A 20,079-nucleotide genomic window follows, 5' to 3' on the forward strand; every position below is an offset into this window, starting at 1 on the left:
GAATAAAAATGCTCTTGTCCTCTCTTATTTAGCACTTGGGCAACTGCGCCTGCACTCCTGTCACACCTCCCGCTCTCTGTCTTTGAGCAGGAGGCTCTTTCTAGAAACTTTCCGTTTCCATGTCCACCCGCGTGCTTTGGCGGTGCCTTATATTCTGGGGTTTTTTAGGGTGCAACATCAAAAACTTGATACTAGTCTTTTAAATGAAGTAAAATTATCATAAATAAAGGCACCAAACCCTAGGAATTTCTTGTTTCCAAACTATCGGTCTCAATACAGTGCCAGCTAAAGTTACGGAGGTCATTCTGGGAGTTACTGACAAATACTTGAGAGCCAATGCAGTCGTTGGTCATAGCCAGCACAAGCTCACAATTGGAAAGTCCTGTTTAACTGAAAACAAGCTCCGTGGACTTCCCACAGGCTCACCTGCAGCATCTCCCACCACTAAACAGTTCTTTTGCTCTCAAGGGTTGCCTGGGCCCTTCTTCCCCATCCCCACCACCGCCCCTCGTGAAGAGCTGCCACCTCTTCCGCACTGAGCCCCGAGCGAGAGGGGAGGAGAGGGCCTGGCTTCCATCGAGCTGCTGCCTTCCCCAGGTGGCAAGGGACATCCCCATCAGCTCTCCTGCCTTCCCAGGTGGCAAGGGACATCCCCATCAGCTCTCCTGCCTTCCCAGGTGGCAAGGGACACCCACAACCTTGCGGAAAGTTGTCCCGCTACCACCCAGGCCCGTACTTCAGACGATCCCTATGTGGTGGGTTGACCCTGGTTGCATGCCAGGTGCCCACCAAAGCCGCTCTATCACTCCCCCTCCTCAGCTGGACGGGGGGAGAAAATATAACAAAAGGCTCGTGGGTCAAGATAAGGACAGTTTAATAGTGACAGCAAAGGTCGCGCGCGCGAAAGCAAAGGAAAACAAATGATGTTATTCTCTACTTCCCATCAGCAGGCGATGGCTAGCCGCTTCCCGGGAAGCAGGGCTTCGGTATGTGTAGTGGTTGCTCCGGAAGACAAAAATGCCCCCCTTCCGTCTCCCTTTACTTAGCTTTTCTATCTGAGCTGACGTCATGTGGTATGGAATATCTGTTTGGTTAGTTTAGGTCAGCTGTCCTGGTTATGTCCCCTCCCAAGATGTTGCCCTGCCATGGAGGCGGGGGCAAAAATGTTGGAGAGACAGCCTTGATGCTGTGCCAGCACTGCTCAGCAGTAGCCAAAACACTGGTGTGCTATCAACACCTTTCTAGCTACTGATGCAGAGCACAGCGCTATGAGGGCTGCTATGGGGAGAATTAACTCCATCTCAGCCAGACCCAATACACCCTAGCATCAGTCCCACCACCGACCTGTGCCACACCGACCCTAGCAGCTGCCCCGCACGTGGGATTTGTCCTGCCTTCCCTCAGACCCCACCACCCTCCTCCTCCCATATTTGGGCATCTTTCGGGCCACAGCCCCACCACGCCCAAACGCGTCATAATCGGCCACGCGCATCAGCCGCAGTCACAGTCGCCATCACAGAGGCCCGCTGATGCCACCGGCCCTATATAAGCAGGGCCCCGCAGCCGGCCCGCAGAGCGCCGAGCTTCCAGGCCCTCAGACGCCAAGCATGCTTGGAAGGAAGAGGAGCCGGAGCAGCGAGGCGCACGGCTGCCCACCTTGGCGTGGGACGCCACAGAGCCTCTCCCCGCCACCGCGGAGGAGGCGGGCACCTCCCACGAGGAGGAACGCCGTCGCCCCTCGCGCCGCCGGCGTCGACGGCCTCGACCCGCTGATCGACGCCATGCGGCGCTTGGCTGTAGGCCCGCCGCCGGACGCCGCGCAGCCCAAGCGAGTCTGCCTGCCGGGCGGCAGCAGCGGCGAGGCGGGGGGCTGCCCACCTTGTCGTGGGACGCCACAGAGCCCCTCCACGCCACCGCGGGGGAGGAAGGCACGTCCCAGGAGGAGGAAGCAGAGGCGGCGCAGGAGGAGGCGGAGGAGGGACGCAGTCACCCCTCCCGCCACCAGCGTCGTCAGCCTCGATCCGCTGATCGAGGCCATGCAGCGCTTGGCTATAGGCACACCGCCAAACGCCGTGCAGCCCAAGCGTCTCTGCCTGCCGGGGAGCAGCCGCGGCAGCGACACGGGTGGCTGCCCACCTTGGCGTGGGACAGCACGCAGACGGTTCCTGCGACCAGCAAAGGGGAAGGCGCCTCTCAGGAGCCTGAGGAAGGACAATCGGTGGAGGAGGAGGAACAACAACATCCCTCCTCGTGCCAGGAGGGCGATGATGGCCTTCGCTCACGCAACCATCGTCGTCCAGTGCGCAGCTGTGGGCACGTCGGGGAACGGCATGGGGCCCCGGCGTACCTATCCGCTGAGGCACGGTGGGAGGCCCAGGCGTGACAGCCCACCGAAGGACGACGTGGAGCTCATGGAGGTGGATCCACCTCAGTGAGAACCATCGAAGGCAGTGGGTGCACCCGCCACAGGGATCACCTGGCTGCACCCCAGACACCCAGGCTCCTTTGCCACACGTGGTGCCAACACCATCGCAGGAGCGCCTGGCCAGCTCCCTGCCGGCGGCCCAGCCTCTGCACCTTCTTGACTGGGCAATAAACTAACTACGAAAGAATAAAAATGCTCTTGTCCTCTCTTATTTAGCACTTGGGCAACTGCGCCTGCACTCCTGTCACACCTCCCGCTCTCTGTCTTTGAGCAGGAGGCTCTTTCTAGAAACTTTCCGTTTCCATGTCCACCCGCGTGCTTTGGCGGTGCCTTATATTCTGGGGTTTTTTAGGGTGCAACATCAAAAACTTGATACTAGTCTTTTAAATGAAGTAAAATTATCATAAATAAAGGCACCAAACCCTAGGAATTTCTTGTTTCCAAACTATCGGTCTCAATACAGTGCCAGCTAAAGTTACGGAGGTCATTCTGGGAGTTACTGACAAATACTTGAGAGCCAATGCAGTCGTTGGTCATAGCCAGCACAAGCTCACAATTGGAAAGTCCTGTTTAACTGAAAACAAGCTCCGTGGACTTCCCACAGGCTCACCTGCAGCATCTCCCACCACTAAACAGTTCTTTTGCTCTCAAGGGTTGCCTGGGCCCTTCTTCCCCATCCCCACCACCGCCCCTCGTGAAGAGCTGCCACCTCTTCCGCACTGAGCCCCGAGCGAGAGGGGAGGAGAGGGCCTGGCTTCCATCGAGCTGCTGCCTTCCCCAGGTGGCAAGGGACATCCCCATCAGCTCTCCTGCCTTCCCAGGTGGCAAGGGACATCCCCATCAGCTCTCCTGCCTTCCCAGGTGGCAAGGGACACCCACAACCTTGCGGAAAGTTGTCCCGCTACCACCCAGGCCCGTACTTCAGACGATCCCTATGTGGTGGGTTGACCCTGGTTGCATGCCAGGTGCCCACCAAAGCCGCTCTATCACTCCCCCTCCTCAGCTGGACGGGGGGAGAAAATATAACAAAAGGCTCGTGGGTCAAGATAAGGACAGTTTAATAGTGACAGCAAAGGTCGCGCGCGCGAAAGCAAAGGAAAACAAATGATGTTATTCTCTACTTCCCATCAGCAGGCGATGGCTAGCCGCTTCCCGGGAAGCAGGGCTTCGGTATGTGTAGTGGTTGCTCCGGAAGACAAAAATGCCCCCCTTCCGTCTCCCTTTACTTAGCTTTTCTATCTGAGCTGACGTCATGTGGTATGGAATATCTGTTTGGTTAGTTTAGGTCAGCTGTCCTGGTTATGTCCCCTCCCAAGATGTTGCCCTGCCATGGAGGCGGGGGCAAAAATGTTGGAGAGACAGCCTTGATGCTGTGCCAGCACTGCTCAGCAGTAGCCAAAACACTGGTGTGCTATCAACACCTTTCTAGCTACTGATGCAGAGCACAGCGCTATGAGGGCTGCTATGGGGAGAATTAACTCCATCTCAGCCAGACCCAATACACCCTAGCATCAGTCCCACCACCGACCTGTGCCACACCGACCCTAGCAGCTGCCCCGCACGTGGGATTTGTCCTGCCTTCCCTCAGACCCCACCACCCTCCTCCTCCCATATTTGGGCATCTTTCGGGCCACAGCCCCACCACGCCCAAACGCGTCATAATCGGCCACGCGCATCAGCCGCAGTCACAGTCGCCATCACAGAGGCCCGCTGATGCCACCGGCCCTATATAAGCAGGGCCCCGCAGCCGGCCCGCAGAGCGCCGAGCTTCCAGGCCCTCAGACGCCAAGCATGCTTGGAAGGAAGAGGAGCCGGAGCAGCGAGGCGCACGGCTGCCCACCTTGGCGTGGGACGCCACAGAGCCTCTCCCCGCCACCGCGGAGGAGGCGGGCACCTCCCACGAGGAGGAACGCCGTCGCCCCTCGCGCCGCCGGCGTCGACGGCCTCGACCCGCTGATCGACGCCATGCGGCGCTTGGCTGTAGGCCCGCCGCCGGACGCCGCGCAGCCCAAGCGAGTCTGCCTGCCGGGCGGCAGCAGCGGCGAGGCGGGGGGCTGCCCACCTTGTCGTGGGACGCCACAGAGCCCCTCCACGCCACCGCGGGGGAGGAAGGCACGTCCCAGGAGGAGGAAGCAGAGGCGGCGCAGGAGGAGGCGGAGGAGGGACGCAGTCACCCCTCCCGCCACCAGCGTCGTCAGCCTCGATCCGCTGATCGAGGCCATGCAGCGCTTGGCTATAGGCACACCGCCAAACGCCGTGCAGCCCAAGCGTCTCTGCCTGCCGGGGAGCAGCCGCGGCAGCGACACGGGTGGCTGCCCACCTTGGCGTGGGACAGCACGCAGACGGTTCCTGCGACCGTCAAAGGGGAAGGCGCCTCTCAGGAGCCTGAGGAAGGACAATCGGTGGAGGAGGAGGAACAACAACATCCCTCCTCGTGCCAGGAGGGCGATGATGGCCTTCGCTCACGCAACCATCGTCGTCCAGTGCGCAGCTGTGGGCACGTCGGGGAACGGCATGGGGCCCCGGCGTACCTATCCGCTGAGGCACGGTGGGAGGCCCAGGCGTGACAGCCCACCGAAGGACGACGTGGAGCCCATGGAGGTGGATCCACCTCAGTGAGAACCATCGAAGGCAGTGGGTGCACCCGCCACAGGGATCACCTGGCTGCACCCCAGACACCCAGGCTCCTTTGCCACACGTGGTGCCAACACCATCGCAGGAGCGCCTGGCCAGCTCCCTGCCGGCGGCCCAGCCTCTGCACCTTCTTGACTGGGCAATAAACTAACTACGAAAGAATAAAAATGCTCTTGTCCTCTCTTATTTAGCACTTGGGCAACTGCGCCTGCACTCCTGTCACACCTCCCGCTCTCTGTCTTTGAGCAGGAGGCTCTTTCTAGAAACTTTCCGTTTCCATGCCCACCTGCATGCTTTGGCGGTGCCTTACATTCTGGGGTTTTTTAGGCTGTAACATCAAAAACTTGATACTAGTCTTTTAAATGAAGTAAAAGTGTCATAAATAAAGGCACCGAACCCTAGGAATTTCTTGTTTCCAAACTATCGGTCTCAATTCAGTGCCAGCTAAAGTTACGGAGGTCATTCTGGTTGTTACTGACAAATACTTGAGAGCCAATGCAGTCGTTGGTCATAGCCAGCACAAGCTCACAATTGGAAAGTCCTGTTTAACTGAAAACAAGCTCCGTGGACTTCCCACAGGCTCACCTGCAGCATCTCCCACCACTAAACAGTTCTTTTGCTCTCAAGGGTTGCCTGGGCCCTTCTTCCCCATCCCCACCACCGCCCCTCGTGAAGAGCTGCCACCTCTTCCGCACTGAGCCCCGAGCGAGAGGGGAGGAGAGGGCCTGGCTTCCATCGAGCTGCTGCCTTCCCCAGGTGGCAAGGGACATCCCCATCAGCTCTCCTGCCTTCCCAGGTGGCAAGGGACACCCACAACCTTGCGGAAAGTTGTCCCGCTACCACCCAGGCCCGTACTTCAGACGATCCCTATGTGGTGGGTTGACCCTGGTTGCATGCCAGGTGCCCACCAAAGCCGCTCTATCACTCCCCCTCCTCAGCTGGACGGGGGGAGAAAATATAACAAAAGGCTCGTGGGTCAAGATAAGGACAGTTTAATAGTGACAGCAAAGGTCGCGCGCGCGAAAGCAAAGGAAAACAAATGATGTTATTCTCTACTTCCCATCAGCAGGCGATGGCTAGCCGCTTCCCGGGAAGCAGGGCTTCGGTATGTGTAGTGGTTGCTCCGGAAGACAAAAATGCCCCCCTTCCGTCTCCCTTTACTTAGCTTTTCTATCTGAGCTGACGTCATGTGGTATGGAATATCTGTTTGGTTAGTTTAGGTCAGCTGTCCTGGTTATGTCCCCTCCCAAGATGTTGCCCTGCCATGGAGGCGGGGGCAAAAATGTTGGAGAGACAGCCTTGATGCTGTGCCAGCACTGCTCAGCAGTAGCCAAAACACTGGTGTGCTATCAACACCTTTCTAGCTACTGATGCAGAGCACAGCGCTATGAGGGCTGCTATGGGGAGAATTAACTCCATCTCAGCCAGACCCAATACACCCTAGCATCAGCCCCACCACCGACCTGTGCCACACCGACCCTAGCAGCTGCCCCGCACGTGGGATTTGTCCTGCTGAGCACAAGGCAGTGGTCCTCACGTCATACAGGAGTTCCCTCCTCCTCTCCATGCCTCTACCGTCTGGATGTCGTGGTCATGGGCCTTGCTAAAGTCAGGGTAAATGGCAATCACTGTTCTCCCCTTGTCCCGCTACGACAGTCACCTCCTCAAAGCAAGCCTCGTGGTCCCATGGAGAAGTTGTCCTTGGTGAAGCTGTGCTGGCTCTTCCCTCACGTCACAGTGTCCTTCGTGTGCCTCCAAGTGATCCTCTGGCAGATGTCTGAGAAGGGCAGGAGCTTCTTCCTGGAAACCTGCTGGAAGGCTCCAGTTCAGGAGCTGCCTCCGATTATTCTGACAAAACAGGAGAGGTCTTTCTCAGAATGGGCAAGCAAGAGACCGCAAAAGCAGTGCGAAGCTTCGTCCTTCGTACTAGTATGGAGAGTAAGGGTGCACCTCAGACCCAACCCACCACCCCCTCCACGCCCCAAGGACCACCCTCGGGGTCCTCCGACAGGCTCCTCGTGTCCTGCTGGCACAGCAGCCCAAAGGATGCCAGGTCCTCTCCTCCCCTCTCCCTCAGGGCTCCGTGCAGAGGAGATGGCACCTCTCCACGCTCCAGGGGCAGGGCTGGGCGATGGGAAAGAAGGGCTCCCACCACACTTGGCAATCAACAACTCCTTTCTGGAGTGCTGGGAGACCTTGCGCAGGCTGCTTGGGCCTCTCTTTCCCGTCGGTGGGATCTCGGGATGCTTGGCCCCTCTCATTTTCTTTTTCATTGTAATGTATAGGTTTTGTCTTTATTTCAAGGGGAAAGGGTGGGAAATAGGGAGAAAAATGAAAATTTCTAATATTTTAACTTCAGAGAAGTGTTGCTGAGATACTTTTTGCCTTGAATGAGTTTTATGTTTCTTGACTGTGGAGTCATAAGATTTGGGGTCAATCAAGTTTCCGAAGGAAAAGAATTCCACATTAAGGACACTCATCTTTCTCTTTGCTTGAGAAAGGCTTTTAACGCTTCTGTACTGTCGACTATAAAATATGGAGCAAAAGGGTGGGAATATTTAATATACTGGAGCTAAAACTAAAACCTGGACAATGAAGCATGAAATGAAGTATGCTTGATATCACAGAGAAAAAGAATTAACAAATAGGTAAGACAGAGAAAGTATGTAAAGGAACAATCTTTATGAATAAAAGGACACTAGGATGATTGTATCTTGAAGAGGACAAAATTAAAGACGGAATACATTTATGAAGAAATAGGTTACAGCATGTGTAATCATCAGAACACTTAAGGATGTATCATAAAAATCTCTTTTCTCATTTGAAGTATTTCAAAAGTGATACATGGCTGGATTGGATGAAGAGCACTGAGCGCTTCAGAGGTGTAGGAATTTAAAGTATTATAAAGCAATTAATTACATTCATTACACTGCGCTGCTTAATAGTATTATATACTTGCCTCTTTTGAAGGAAGGACGCTCTTCTGTTTCCAGTGACAAGCTTTCTAAGGAGAAACCATAACAACAAGAGAAACATAAAGAGTTTCTATAACCTTGTAATCACACATGTCATACACAATGTACTATTTTCCCTCTTTATAGCAGAAATGGTCAGAAATAATATATAGTTGATGCTTCAAATTATGTTTTCTGTGACAGAAGTTAATTCTAAAGTAAGTATTCCCTGAAAGAGAAACAGAGAAAACATTTTTACATGTCTATCATTTGTCCTTAGAGGACACAAAACAAATATGTTTTTTAAAGCTTGACACTGGTATTATTCTGTGTGGCCTCCGGCTATATGCTTTTTCCAGTTTGTAGAATTGAAGGGATAAGAAAACAGCTTTGCATTAAGAGGAACACATTGTACAGGTTAATCATAACCATGCAGAAATCAAAATGCTGCCAACAAAATAATGGCGTACTAGTGCCAAGGGAGTCACCAGGATGACTGTGAGGGAAGCTGTGGGAGAGTAACAACTCCTTTGCATGTGTGGAAGTATTTCAGGCATGTGCTTCTAAATTAATTATTGATGTGGCTGAAACAGAAGTTTTTACTACTGTCGACAATAGCAAATACTCGTAAAAATTTAATTGGCTAAAAGTTAATTTCAGTGTTCCTCAATCATGAAATGCATTAATTGAGAAGAGCCTTTTCTTAAGATGTTTAAATTTTAAAAGGAAATAAAGCAGAAAAGCAGAATCAGGCAGGGGAATTTAACAAATGTAAAAATGTTGACAGAAGTGAGAGTCATTACTTAGTTAATATTGTATCAATTAACCAAATTAACCATAGTCCCTGATGAGAACTAAGTAGAATAGCATAATTTTCTAGTTTGACTTATTCACATTATACATTATGTGTGTACATTAGTGTATACAAATCAGACAAGCTAAAAGGCAGTGCCACATAAAATGTGGAAGAATCAGACAAAATAGTGTTTGTAAGGATTTTAAATGCTCTAAATCCATTAAATAATAAATAAATCATATGTTGTACTGGTGACAGTTGCTACTTTTGAAGGAGAGTGGCTAGTCTGTTCGCAGCTACAAGCTTTCCTTAGGCTGCCACAAGAACATCAGAGAATCACTTGCCTATATTCTAAATAAATAGCATCCCAAGCCATTGGTAGAAGCACTTAGGGATTTTCACTTTAACTATTTAAAGTATAACTATAAAAAATAAGAAAAGTGAACACAAGTAAATTCTTTGTGAAGTTGTGTGACATCAGGCTGAGACTGACACAACAGCAACGATAGGTTTTTTGGGTAATACTGACACTGAGTTTTTAATTCAGCATAGTTGAATAGCATAGTATAGCCATATTTAAATAATTGAAATGGAAAACTACATATATTATTGGGGACCAAGGCTTGTAAAATATTTTCTCTTCACTTACTGAGTTTATATTTTTAGCCCTGAGCATGTAACATCTGAGATGCTGTTGGAAAGAATCTTCAGAGGGGACAACGTAAAAGATAACAGCATGCAATTTTATCACTGGAGTAACAGGACAGCCTTTAGTTCCTTTTGAATATAGGGACTTGTGGGTAACCCAGGAAAAGCTCATCTATTTGCTATGCTGGCCAAGCATCTGAACACAGCAATAAACTCACAGAAATACCTGAGAAGGCCACTGGCCCTCCAAATTCCTCCTATGAGAAACTGTGTGGTGAAGCTTGCTTTGACACTGGTATGGAAACCATGGAGGAACGTAAGAGAAAGTGTTCACAACGCTATGAGATTCACTGTAACTTCTGTATTTCCTCTTTCTGTACAGCAATGAGAGTGAACCACTTCAGTGAGAAATACTGCTGGCACACAGGCTCATTTAATGTTGTTGTGGCACCACTGTTTATTACATATGGTAGCATCCAACAGAAAAACATGTATAATTGATTTTATTTAGTTATTTTAGTATTAACGGTCATAGATAGGGGGTGTTTCTTAAAAGCTAACATTGCTATCATTTTTTTACTGAACTTTCTCTGTTAAAAAGAAAATAAAAAATGTTATCAATTGGTAAGGGCCAGCTTTTAGCTCTGAGCTATAATTATTCATGAAAAAAATTGTTTGGATTAAACCGTACAGGAAATCGTGCTAAGAGCATTTCAGCTATGAGGTTTACATAGATAAAAGACACCCCCCTCTAACCCTGTATTGGTTTGTCACAACTATGGTAGCCTACCAGGTGCCACAAAGCTCCTTCCCACTGTAGCTTATTCAAATTGATTATCACAATGTACTACAGTAAATTTGCCCAAAGCATACCTAGATCACAGATGGGTCCAAGTCTCGTTCACTTTCATCCTACAGTTTTTGAGACTTGCACGTATATTCATTTGTAAGACAGTTAAAAAATTCAAACAATGTAACAAACTACAAAAGAAGAAAAATCAATGGACAATCTTTTGTGTGTGCAGTTTTACCAATACCGATAACATAATATTGCTATAACTAGATCTAATCAATAATATTATCCATTGAAAATAAACTACGTACAGTGTGAAGTTTGGGGGTTTTAGGAGTAAATTTTTCTACTGCTCTTATGAAAAGGCTACAATATATATAGCCAGTGGCAAAAGTGTTAGGCAGTATGTGTTCCTGTTGAACTGAGGCTGGATTAGTTATTAAAAGAAAAGTCTTCTGAAGGAGCTTATTTGTACAGAAGCTCAAGATTTGGTCTGAAAAGGCTGCTTCATGGGTTAATGTATTCACCTATAAATAAAAGCAGTGACAGCTCTCCTGTCAGTACATGCTGATGGACGGTTCCTTTTTCCACCATTACAGCCTTGTGAATGTGGGAAAATTAATTTAAGTGGTAGTTAATTTCTAATGAATTCCATTCAAGCGGCTAATATGGTCCCTTGATGTTATGGTAACCTTCATGGATCATTGCATTATGTAAATAAATTCTGCTTTATGCTGGTTTATTAAAAAAAAAAGGAAGATTGGTGAGTCCAGTCAAACCTTCACATATACAAACATGCATAACATTTCTTAAGAAATCACTAAAAATAGACTGTTTAAGAGGAGTACACTTGGTATCCTACAAAGCATGCCATTCATCTTTATAAGACATCTCATTTTTATATAATTTTGGTAGGATCATCTATTATTTGGAGCTGAGAATATGAAGACTTTGGCAAGGAAACCCTCTTCACTTGAAATTGTATTAGAAATGCAGCTTGTGTGTCCTTGAGGGACTCTCCAAGCCCTTAGATCAGCTGTTTTGCACAGGCGTGAATCACTGGACAGGCTTCACACATCCCAGCTCCCACCTTATCACCTCTTCTGGGGAGGGACCTCTGACAGGGTGTGCTCTGCGGAGAACATATACATGGCATCTTACTCCTTGAAGTCACTCAGCTTCTTCCCACTTGCTTCAGTGGGGTTTAGGTCAGGTTGGTGCTATTTTACTGAAATTCTAAAATCTTTAAAAAAAACTAGTGTGCAATATTTCTTTTCAAATATTAATGTATTTCAGTATCCAAATTCACATACATGTACCTTTTGAAAGGTAACGAAGGGTTCTTTTTACTGTGTCATACATACTACTTGAAGGATACAAAAACCCTTGTGTAAGCACAGAGACTTCTATGGTGTATGGGTTGGGTGGCTAAGAAACACCTGCAGTTTTAGACACCCCTGGTAGTAGGTGTTGAAACTAAACTTTTCTTGTCCTCCTGAGGAATTGCGTACACATTGGCTAGCATTTTAAAGGCACACTGTTTTCCCTTGTGAAAACATGACCCCTTATATATGTCTACACCTGGGGGCAGTGTGGGAGGAAAGACAGCAAAATAGCTTTTGCTCTTTTCTGTTTCAAACAAAAAAAACCAAACCCAAACCATAAGTTGTTGTTCAATCTTTTGGTAGCCTTACGCCATCAAACCACTTGATGACAGACAACAATTAGTGTGTACCTAGGCATAAATACATTACAGCAGCTGGTCCAGATAACTTAAAAGGAGACTTTAAAGAGCTGGCTCAGGATATTTTTGCCCTATTGATTTCATACTTTTTTAAAAATACTGAAACAGCAGCAGTAGAAAGTAAGTACCGCAAGCTTGTAAGCTAAATTCCACAGTGTAAAAGAGTTTTGATATGGAACAAAAGTAATGATGTGAAAATAAACAGAAAACAGGATTAAATGAAACAATGTAGGATGTGTACATCATGTCAAACGAAAGCACCTTTCTTTGACTTTTTCTAAAAAGGAAAATACAGTAGATCTAGTCTATCAGGAGTTCAAGAAAACGTGACAGTCCATTTATGAAGTTAATTAAAACAGAGAAAAGGAGGATTATCTGATGAATTTAAGGTTGGTAAGGAAGTGACTAAAAGTGAGGTGTTGGATGGGTGTGCCAAAAACCCAAACATTTATTGAGAAGCTAGTTGCGTGTCCCTTCTTTTCTGTCACAAAAAGTGGGATGTTCAGTCAAATGTGCAGGCAAGGTAGCAATAAGAAACCAACATGGGGGAAAATATAATAATAAAAACACCCACGAACTGAATGAAGGAAAGTAGGCTGCTGGCTACTTGTAGGACAAAAACCTGTGCATACTGGTATCTCAAGTAAAGATGCTGCAGCACTAATATAAGCTGGCCCACGACTTGTTCAAAGGCAATCCTAAAATACCTTGGGTGAGGTGTGTTTCCAAGAAACACAGAGGTAGTTATTCATCTGTCATATTGGCAAACCCAGAAATATCTGGGAGGACAAGATTGTATAAAATATTTCAGGAAAGATTAACTCAAAAGGTGTATGGTGTAGCCAATAATGTCTAAGAATGTATGAGAGGAAATGCTTGTAGGCAGAGGCAATATCTTTTATTAGAAAATTGAGATAGTTGGAAAAAAAGCTGGTAAGCTTTGGGCATACGTGAGAATGACTTGTATACCCAAAAGCTTTCCTATTTCTTTCTAACTATATCAGTGATCTAATAAAATATATTACCTCTCCTTACAAACCTTATCTCACAAATTCAAAAGTTACACAAAAGGGCTATTAGGATGATGAGAGGAGCAGAAAGTCTGCTTCATGAGAAAAGACTAAAATTACTTGTTCAGCTTAGGAAAACAAAGATTGAGAAAGGACATGATAGCTGCCTAGAAATAAATATCAAGCTGCCTAGAAATAAATATCAAGCAGGTAAATTCCCCAGGAACAGATGTGCTATTTAACATAAAAGATAATGTTGGCATAAGTATAAACAAGTCCCGAATAAATGTAGAGCTGGAGTTAGAAGAAGATTCGGAAGAGGAGGGAAATTCTACACTATCTTTCAAAGAGTGGTGTTAGCAAAAGACACTTAGTTTTCAATGCAGAACTTAATGAATTTATTTAAATAATTATATGAAGTAGTTGCCAGAACAGCAGGGAGTTGGAGTTTATGCATGTATATTGCCCTTACAACTTTTTCCAATGATCACCATTCTCCCAACGAACTGGCCTAGAGCTGGTTGTGACCATAACATTCACAGGCAGCATCTTTTAAAGTGCCTGGAGACACTACAACTACATAATGCTTAAGGAGACTCCAAATGCTGAACATTTCACAGGATCTTCCACCACAAACTCCTTGTCTTTCCTTGCCTATTTTCCCTCCTAACCCCTCTTTGAACATCACACGTTACAAATCCTTACAAAAATAGCATTTCCTTACTATGTGCCCAAGATGATGAGATGGGTGATTTGCAGCCTTCCATGTTTGTGCTTCTGTTGGATGATGCTGAGGATGTATGCTGCATGCAGAAGACCATGGTATGAAGTAATGTGAGACATCAAGGCCAGCTGAAGTAGCACCGGAGGCCCAGGATGGACTAGAGGAACCAGCCATACTGTATATAAGAATAAGCTCAACTAGTCTAGACACTGAACAGCTTCTGGGTTTTCTCTGAGGAAAGAAAGCATCCTGGAAGCTGTCCATCAAGCATGCAGGCCAGATGATCAAATGAACAAGATCCAGGATTAAAACGACAGTGATTCGAACTGACTCGTGAGATGTCTTAAGATTCAAAATTCTAAAAAAAATTCCTAATCTATATATATATATATATGAATTAACAACTGCTTGAGAACAGATGTCAAAACGTAACTGCAAATGGGAACCATCATGAATTTTGAATGTCTTTCACTGTGGTTTCAGGGGTATTAGGACAAGTGATCAATACTCTGTGGATTTTTTAGTGATTTGGAAGTGATATAGATCAACCACTGATAAATTCAGGGTAATAAAAATCAGCAAAGTAATAATAATAATGAAGTCATGGGGAAAATTTTATGCTGCTCAACACACTGAACCTACTCAAAACAATTTTGTTTTGTTACATTCAAATGCAAAGTCATACATCTAGCAACCGGGCATCGCAGCTACACCTGCAGAACAGAAGGCTGTGAAGTGCTAAGCAGTGTAAAGCCTTTACTGGCCACAGAAAACTGTCAACAAACATGAACTCCATGGAAAGCTGTAGCAATAATGGGATCTGCAGATGAAGGAAGCAGAAGATTGGTGAGTGCAAAATTCAGGAGCATTTTAACTTCAGTGTTCAGCATCACTAAGGCTGATTCTGCCTACAATTCCTGTGTTTGTATTTTTAGAAAGAAATGCGGGGAGGGTACAGGAAATACAAATATCCAAAGGCTAGAAAAAATATTTTATAGTGAGAAACCTAAAATGATTAATCCGATTAGCTTATTAAAACACTAAAGGGTGACTCAAATTTAGTGACTCTGTACCTTCCGAAGAAACAAAAATACAGGACCCTAACAATGAAAGGCATGGCAAAATTTAGTAACTGCAAATTAAAGCAAACAAGCTCACCTTTTTAACAGTGAAGCGACAGTATTTTGGAACAGACCCGTAGCTGCAAGACTGGCTGCTCGCCTATCCACTACGTGATCTCTGGCTGCAGCCCTGTTTTAGGTTTCATGCCTTTACCTCTGGTAAGACAGAATTCTTCAGCCTTCAGATTAAGCCCCAGTTCACCATTTCATATTTACTGTATTGTCATTCACTTAAATACATCAAGTAAGTTCCCTTTTTGTGACTATGCAATCGGTGACCAGGATGAATGACCAGACAACTTTCTTAAAACCAACTTGTTATTTAATAGCAGGATGAGCATTCAAAGAAAACCAAAGTACTTGGCGCACAATCTACACGCAATGGTTCTTATCTAAAGCCTGAACTTCCTATGAAAGCGACCTATTTTAGATATCTCAGTCACCGTTTTTATAAAGAATAGCTTCCTAGGTTATTTTCTTCATAGTGATGAGTCCCCTTTTAAACCCTACAGACTCTGAGACTGCTCGTTCCCAGCCTTTTCCTCATTTAGGCACTGTCCGTTACCAATCTTCAATCCTGTGCAACAGAGAGGCTTACATCATTCCCTGCCTGTTCCTTTGCTTACTTTCAACCACTAAATGGAATCAATGTATTTTTAGGTCAAACAACTTCACAAAGTTCACTTTTCTTTCCTTTTTGCACAACGTGCCACATAAAAACAGGTGGCTTCTTGAAAAATACTGCTCTTTTTCAACACTGTATTCACATTTACAGACAATGGATTTCAAAGTCTGATGCACAAGCTTCTAGGTGAAATGGTGAATTTTCCATTTCTGGAGGCAGGTGGATAACTCCAGCAAGTGACAGCTTTATCTTGGGTGCCAATATTCTCCCCATACCCACTTTCATCATTTTTAGATCAGGTTCAATGTCTTCACTGTGATGAAGCTCTTATAAAAATTGCTGCCTCCACTACAAGTGGGATACGGAGCAATAACAAAACTGCTGCAGTTTATCTCCCAGAGGTATAGAAGTAAAACACCACCACTTACCTAAATAAACTGGGCTGTAAAGTGTGACAGTTCAATAACAGCTTCGTAGGCAGTTCAGCTACTCCTACAGGAAGACAAATTCAGTCCTGCAGAGCAGAGGAGACCAGACAGGTGAGGGCATGACCCCTCATAGATGCGGTGAGTTAAACTGTCCCAGGTAGTTGGAAAGAACCCAGCCCCTTCTCAGCCTCTGGCACTAACATTCAGCCCCCCTCAATTTAAGCTACTGGTATGAATTTCACGCTCCAAGTTAATAATCTGATGAGCTGCAATGGAATGAATGCCAGTATTTAAAGGTATGATCAGCCTTATTAAACTGAAAAGGACTACTGTATCCTTAATTTGCACCTTAAAAGTAATTTGACAGTTTTCAGCAGCGTATGTCAAGGTTATGTCCACCCTTGATGATTCAGAACTTTAGAATTTGGTGACACTGCAGATACAGGTAAACTAGCTTTGGTAATGAAACCTCTCTAATATCAGGTGCATGGGGCTCACTGAAACCACAGAGAGACCTTGGCGTTACAGAGAAGATATTGTGAACAGTGCCTGCCACAGCATGTTGTGTCCATTTGCACTGTTAAACAAATAAGAGAAAGCAGCCTGCTTCTCACTTTCTTTTTCCTTGTTTAAGAGGGTGAAATATTCTTGTGAAATAATACTTCCAACTTTTAATTCTCCTTTGCCTAGTCAAGGACTCATGGATATTACAGAAGAGCCATCTACTTCACCTCTACAAATAAAGGAAAGCTTTCGATTGTTAATACTTTGCAAAGGCATTAGCAATTGCTCTTAAGGTTTGCTCTTTCTTGTGCTTATTTTTATTTTTTGTTGCTTACATACAGGGTAAGATAAAATAATTGGAAAAGTAACATGGTGTCTACAGAACCAAAAAATAGCTATTATTTTAACTGAACCTGGGAAACTGACTTTGGTGGTGTCAGAATCTGGAAAAGTCACCCGTCAGTCACCTAACTTCAGCACGTACCACCTCGATCCGAGCAGACACAGCTCCCTCAGTACTACAGTCCCCAAAGACTTCTCCCTCACCTGTCATCATCGAGGAGCTATTGTCCTGAATTCAGCAACCAATACCATAATTACCATACACACAACCACAGACAAAGTCTGACAATCATTAATATACATGAGCTCTAAGATTTATCCTCCAGTTGACCTAAATACATCTCTACCTGTTGCGTATCAGGAATCTGATAGTCTCATTCCCTAGAACAGTTCTGAGAACTTAAACAAGTTCAGTCACTCACAACTGCAAATGATTTTCATAACTGTATGATGGAGACAGTCACAGGAAACATCAGTTGTCATGGTCCTACTCCACTGTGGGGATTTAAAGAATAATGAAGGAATCTGGAAGGGGTAACCTAGACACAAAACCAGCAGGAAACCAGAAGCTGAAAATGTAACTGGAGCCCGAGTCTTATTTCAGTTTTCAGTGTATGGATTCTTCTTCCTGTGTTATCGGGTCCTATTTCCCCTCAAAACCATTTTACATTTTAGCTGTGCTCTCCTTATCATTCCCCTCCCTTTCATCTTCTGCCCACACAACATCCATGGAGGGGGGAGAAATAAAAAAGAAAATGTGTGCAATTATGGAACTAATACAGATTGGCTTTTTTAGCATTCCAGGACTAAATTTTTGGCCTGGGTAGCTTAAGTAGCAGTTGTGTACCCTATCCTTTGAAAACAGTTGTTTAAGTAGCACAACATTCAGAAAGTCTGTAATGAAGGATGTAAACTCTTAGCTACCAACCACTAGGCTACTGGCTGACATTATATCAGCTTCTCATTTTGTAGTTGTTGTAAACAAACTTAATATGCACCACCACCAGCTCTAGTCACCTTTCTCATGTCATCCAAATTACAGAAAGCTATAGAATCTGATTTGTTTTTGAACACATCCCTCTGTAACAGTTTGTGGACATCAACTAAAAAAAGGTACTTAGAAGTGTGAGACTCAGCACTCCCGCCTAACAGATGGAGAAACTGAGACAAAGGCAAAATTATTTTTTCAAGATTATACAGCAAGTCAATGGCAGAGTACAATTACATTTCAGAGCCTTCTAGTTCCTAACCCTATAATCCTCTTTCCAAAATCTATTAGCACGACCAAATATGCTGTTTCAGTGATGGCCGTGAATCCTCCATTCTTTTGAATGCTCCACCCCAGATAGCACAAACATGCGTTGTTCGGATCACAACACAGAAATAATTTACAGACATATTAAACATTTGAATTCAAATTATTTCACATCTCAAGTTTCTGACTAGCAGCACTAAATTCAATGGCTTTAATTGTGAAACAATTTTTCCTAATTATAAGGTGTTGAAATAGGCTGCTGAGTCAGCACTATATAAAAACTTAAGTCTTGGGTTAAAAGCAGAGATGAAAACATAGAAATTTGTGCCCCCCTCTGCTGTACAGTAATCCTATCCCTAAATTTCACACCCTGTTGCCGAGTGTAGACTGTATTTAACAGGCACCAGCCTGGCATGAGTAAATTTGTCCCCAAGCCCCACACACTACTGCATTCAAAAAGTCTGGCCAGAGATCGACGGCTGCTCCTAGCCCTGGCAACTCGTACTGGCAGGTCTCTCTCTTCACCATCTGAAGTTGCTCTTTGGCAAGCGAGCCCTGGTTTGAACACCTCCCCAGCAACCCGCCAGCACAATTTGTCTTGTACCAGAGAGCTGCCCTTTTTTCTGACAGAACCAAGGGGCTAGATGAACTGTTTGGGAGGCAATAAGACCAGCTGCCAATTAGCTTTCCTAAAAAAAAAACCCCTGCATACCCTCACTTCACCTGATGGCCAACTCATTCAATTGACAGCTCAGTCCTTGCACAGTCCTCATCATCCTCCAGGAAAGTGGGTGGGCCTGGAAATCACTGGGTTTTCCGGACATACATACACCACTTACCTTGTGAGTGTAGCTATTGGTACACCTTTAAGGTATCACAGGGGTTCAGAGCATACAAGTCTCTTCTTCTGCCAGAAGAAAACACACAGCACACACCTAGAAACGTGTACCATTAACTCTGATCTGAGAATCAGAGCTTTTCTGCTTAACTGCAAACTGTGTTAAAGGTGTAAAACTTTTCCAAGGGCTTTCTCTGCTTACATTTTATTTACATGCACAAGCTACAGGTACTTAGAAAGTAGAAGCTCTTATTCATGAGTGCCTACATTTCAACCAAACCTTCTGAAAGCAGAGCAAGTTTTCCACTACTTCAAGGTTCTTTGGCTTTGAGGAGGCTTTTACATTTTGAATCAGTCTGTCTCTCTTCAGTTACATGAAGCTGGCCATTTCTCTCTCCTTTCATTGCCGTGAACTTGTTTGGTGTCCCCGAAGATGGATGTATATGTTATTAACTAACCTCCTTCTCTCTCTCCAGACCCACATTTCCAGTGATGAGACACATGAGTGAAAAGACAAACTGCCCAACACATGGGAAGCAGTCAGTAACTACTGCCTCTGGGTTGCTTAGCCACAGCTTTCCAGGCTTAGCTTCTCATTGTCCATCAAGCACCTAGCAAAAAAAGATGTAATTATAAAAGTTACTGAATTTTTAAAGTTGTGGGATTATAACTGGCAGAAAAGGTCTTCAAGTCATCATCCTATCCAATGTTACAGCAACCCGAAACACAGTGCTCAACCAATTTCACCTCTTCTAAGTTGGGGACACTCTCTCACAGTACTCTGGCAAACTTGTAGCACAAACTTGATAGTTGTCCAAAAGTTTATTTTGGTACCTTCTGTTGAGAACTTGCAGTTCACAAGATTGAACACTCCTGCCTCAAGCATCACCATATTCACAAGCATGAGGAACACCTTTGGGGATTGTTGCGATTTTGGCTGTCTAATTGTAATCCACAGGTACCAGTCCATTAGAGTTTGCATTCAACAGCATGCTTGGCTACGTGACCTCTGAGGCATTAGTGTTCCCAGTCATTCTCCCCACACCTCTATTAGGAGAGAGCTGTTTCAAGGGACAGAGGAAAAGTTGCATTAAAAAAAAGGGGGGGGTGGCTAATTCTAAAGCCTCCCTGATTTTGTGAGTGAGCCTGAAGCTTTGCAGAAACTTAAGGCAAATAGCTGGAATCTGAAATTACTATTTTTATCTTCTTTGCTGTAGACACCTACACAAAATGGTTTA

At 45.7% G+C, this 20,079-nt stretch overlaps 1 long non-coding RNA gene across 1 annotated transcript in view; it reads right to left on the minus strand.

Moving 5' to 3' along the window:
• LOC138684669 (uncharacterized) overlaps window positions 1–19,874 on the minus strand; it is a 41,497-nt gene extending 21,623 nt beyond the window's left edge. Inside the window, exons 1-3 of the long non-coding RNA XR_011323909.1 lie at window positions 19,300–19,874; window positions 15,903–15,988; window positions 6,720–8,063 (exon numbers count right to left, since the gene is read on the minus strand). This is a non-coding gene — a long non-coding RNA (uncharacterized lncRNA). The remainder of the gene's footprint in view (window positions 1–6,719; window positions 8,064–15,902; window positions 15,989–19,299) is intronic.
• Between the last annotated feature and the right edge of the window lie 205 nt (window positions 19,875–20,079).

This window comes from Haliaeetus albicilla, chromosome 3 (genome assembly GCF_947461875.1).
Source record: "Haliaeetus albicilla chromosome 3, bHalAlb1.1, whole genome shotgun sequence".
NCBI classification, from domain to species: Eukaryota; Metazoa; Chordata; class Aves; order Accipitriformes; family Accipitridae; genus Haliaeetus; species Haliaeetus albicilla.